A 4,461-nucleotide genomic window follows, 5' to 3' on the forward strand; every position below is an offset into this window, starting at 1 on the left:
TAAATGACATTACAAACAACTTTAATGTTGAGGTCAAGAGCTATTTTTGCTTGGGAAGTCATTTTTATGGTGAAAGATTATAGGTCATTTTGTCTAAACCCTAATTTGGAGGTCAACTTCCCAAGACCATAACTTGCTTATTTTTTATGAGATGAAATCCATTCAAGTTGAATTATTAAATTCAATATTTCTACTTAAACTTTGATGTTTGGAGGAAGTGCAAATTCAACTTTTAAATGCATGTGATATGAGGAAACATTAGAGGTCATTTTGGACCAATACCATTGAACAAATGATTTTCCTCAACTTCTAAAATGCATAAATCCTTCATGATAAATCCAAATGAGGTCAAATTTATGACCAATTTGAAGGTCTTTGAGAGAGATACAACTTTTGTGAAGGAATGTTTCTCATTTGAAGTCCATAGGAAAAGTTACTCAAGGTGGAAGAAGTGAACATATGGCTAGGTACTTAGATTTTTTTTTGATATGTTTGATTTTCCAAACTTCCACCTCAAAATTCATCATGATACAAGCTTCAAGTGAAACAGTGTTAAACATGAAAGTTGTTCCTCTTGATCTAACCTTTCCAAAAAGTCTAAGTTTATCCCATTTGGTCAAAGTATGAGTGACTTGTGTATGGCTTAAAGTTGAATGGCCATTTGGCATATTTGAACTTCCACTTCCCATACACGAATGCAGGGTTTTTTAACATGACTTCAGCATTGCTTGCACATGGTTTTGGACCTGAATGCATCATTACATGGGGCTATCACACGCCCATGCATCTATGCAAAGGCATTTTACTATTTTTGAACTTTGAAAAGAAGTGTGCAAATATCATTGCCTTGGCCTATAAATAGAAGTGTCTATGATCAGAATTGAGGACCCTTGTGCGCCAGCTTTGAAGCTACAACCCTAAACCTCCACATTCAAAGGATAACCTTGAGGATTTTCATTGAAAATCGAGTTTGAATCTCCACTATTTTGAGACTCAAACCTCCAAGAGTCCTGCTTCTTTCTTGATCCATTTCCACTCCATCAAGCATCCAGAGCAAGACCAAGCACAATTGAGAGCATGATCTTGTCCATCTGAACCTGCAGTGAAGGTGAATTTCTGAATTTTTCATCTCTTCGATTCTCACTCAATTCTTCATAATATTTGTTGTTTTTTGGTTGTATGAAGTCCTACCAATGTAGGCAACAAGATTGAGTTGCTTTGAGGTCAAATCGAAGCAACTCTGATCGTGATCCTCAAAATTTAACTCCTTGTATCTTTCAATGTAGTTGGAGTTAGGTGAAATTGAGGCAAGATTCGAGCTCTTGAGCATTTTTACTTTAAATTCATGTCCTCCCTTTTCATTTTGGTGATGGTTGAGGGTGGACCAGTCCGGTGAGGTCCACCGGAGAAGAAGACCTGAGCTCTGGCTCCGGCGACGTTGGCGTGTCTCTAGACCACAAGATCCTTCTATTTTGTCTTGATCTTGAGCGTCCAAATTGATTACCACGCGTGTGGCACATTGACTAGGGAACATCATGGAACGCGCGCTCTGATCCACTTGATCTGCCACCTCAATTAATGAGGGAGATCAAGTGGTCCACGTATTTTTGCATTTTCTGATTTTCATTTTAATTGACTTATTTTCATTAATTCATATTAATTTTAATATTGATCCAAAAAATATGGGACTTTCACAAAAAATTCTCAAGTATTTTTCTCTTTCATTTTCTAAATTAAAATTATTTTTTGGATCAATATTAATATATTTCATGGTTTAATTCGTTTTGTGCATATTTTTAATGGTTTAAAAATACTTTTAAGTTTCCAAAAATTATTAAATTTTTTCTCCAAGGTCCTTTGACCTTGTTTGACCTATGATAAATCTCATGGCCATTTATTTGGTGTTTTGATGAAGTTTTAGGATTTTGACCAACCATAATTTAATTTAATGCATTTTTAATTGTTTAATTTGAAATAAATTGTGTTGAGCTCTTTTTGTTGACTTGTTGAGTTTGACTTTTGTTGTTAGGCCTTGGTCAAGGTTTATTTGATTTTGTTAAGTTAAAATAATTGGATTTAGGGGATTGATGAAATGTACGTTTCATCTCCCAAAATGAATGAATGATTTTAATTTGGTAAAAGTCCTCCCGTGACCAATTTGTGTTGATTTCATTTCCCCTCCCTCTTTATCTTAATCCTATTCTATACCTATCCATTTCATTGATCTATGACATCTCTATATCCTAAGGTTAGTTGATTGCAAAATCAACATAAGTATGGATGAGATTAGGTCCACCATTTTAAAATTTTCTTTTAAGTGTGATATGTTTTAGGAGTATGGTTCATAATACCATATCTCTAACATGCATTAACACTAAAATTTCTATTGCCCAACCTTAAATAGTTGTGACTTCTACATAAGTCCAATTACGATTGCTTAACATAGCGCTAAATTTTGACCCAAAAGGCATAACATTCTAGTAAGTGAGATTGTAAGTCTCCCCCCTTTCACGGTATTGTGTGGAAACTTGGCATTTTTTCCTTCCTTTGGAAGATGTCTTGGTTCAAGGATCCATGCTTGTGAATAGAGGGTTAAGTGTTCTCCAAAGAATGACTTAAACAACAAAAAGCAAAAGTAATACTAACTTCTAATCAACTAACATTTGACTAACTTTTAATTTCAAGTCATTTATCTTTTGCACTTTAAATTCAAGTCTTTATTCATTTGCCATTATTCATACCATTTTACTTGTTTATTTTAATGCCATTTTCACTTTGCTCACTTGAGCCTTACTTTGTGATTATATTGTGATTGTATATACTTGTTTGTGTATCTTGTTTGGTTTTGTGGCCTTTTGACCTTAATGCACATAATAATAATAAAAACCCTAAAAAAGGATTTGTATGGACTGTTGGTTTTGATCTGAGACATTGGACTTAGAATTAGGCAACACTCCCTATGCAAAAGGACTTGGCCAATGCCAACTTTTCTGAAACCAAGTGCTTGTGAAGTGAATTTTCATCTGATGCAAGTATTGAGATCCCATTTGAGTTCATCTGCTACATGGTCTTATTGAAGTTGTTACTTTGAACCTGTGTCTAATGCCTATCTCTGAGCCATTCAAGAAGTATGTCATCTGATACATGAGAGATTGTGAAGAAGATCATGAAGTTGCTAAGCTTGGATGTGGCTATCTTTATTTGATGCCTTGCTCTTCATCTTGCTATTTTTGTATTGATATTGCTTGATTCTAAAGTCCAAGGGAAAATTGGGTTTCTATATGACATTCTTGTCTATTGGATTGCATCCCATTGGTCAGATCTTTTCAACTCTTAACTTTTATTTTTTTGCTTAGGATTAGTCTCTTCATCTCCTCCCACTTCTTTAATTTCAAATCTCTCCCTCCTTTTAAAAAAGATCTTCTTTGCCTGCGATTTCTAAACTTAGACTTTATTGCAAATTAGCAACTTTGGCCTTATGCCATTACATTTTCAAACTCTTTTCTTAATCAAACTTGTAAATAAATATAACCATATTAACTTAAAATTTCAAAAGACAAAAAGAACTAACACCTATTCAAACTCTGTTAGGCTCTTTTGCCTTTTCTTAAACTTAAACTTTTGTTAAAAGTAATATACTCACTTTGAAATTGTTACCACGAACTACGAGGTTTTGATCCCTCATTTTATGTTGGTATGTAGGCACAAGTCAGAAGGTTTTGTCAATCAAAAAAATATAATTAATAAATTCTTTTCTCATCCCCACACTCTATTTATTGCAAATATCATTTTATACCGAAACACATGTACACACAAAAAAGGGCTCCTTAGGAGTACCTAGGACACTTTGGGTGCTAACACCTTCCCTCTGTTCATACTTTTCCCTTTTTCCTTTGGAAACAATAAAAGCGCGGTGACGACTCTGGTTTTATTAACGTTAAGTTTATCCATAGCTTAATGGTCATGAATTTACCGCTACAGAAATTAAGTTGCGACTCTGCAGGGGAGTAGTCTCTAGTGGGTTTAACCTACTCTTTTGTGTGTATATAATTGTGTATTTGATGTTTGTATATTTGTTTGTATGATATAATCTGCTTGTTGTGCTTGGTGATCTCTGAGTGGTGAGATAAGTTCTAACCCGAACTTGAGTGCAATTAAGATAGGAGGATGGTATAGTCATGTTCGACTTGTGTGGAGTAGTCCTTAACAAGTTGGCTTGAGACCCATCTACTCAGTGGAGACCCTTTTGGAGCTATTAATGTCACACAAGTTATTTGTGGTTAGGCATTACTTTCTCTGATTTGGGGTCCGAGAAGTTGAGGACCGTAGAACATTTAACCCATCTTGGCCTATTTAGGACGTAGTGCGGAGACTGTTCAAGTGTAGATCAAAAAAACGTGGACCACTTGATCTCCCTCGTTAGTTGAGGTGGCAGATCAAGTGGATGGAAACGCGCGTTCC

This window comes from Lathyrus oleraceus, chromosome 5 (assembly GCF_024323335.1).
Source record: "Lathyrus oleraceus cultivar Zhongwan6 chromosome 5, CAAS_Psat_ZW6_1.0, whole genome shotgun sequence".
Lineage (NCBI taxonomy): Eukaryota > Viridiplantae > Streptophyta > Magnoliopsida > Fabales > Fabaceae > Lathyrus > Lathyrus oleraceus.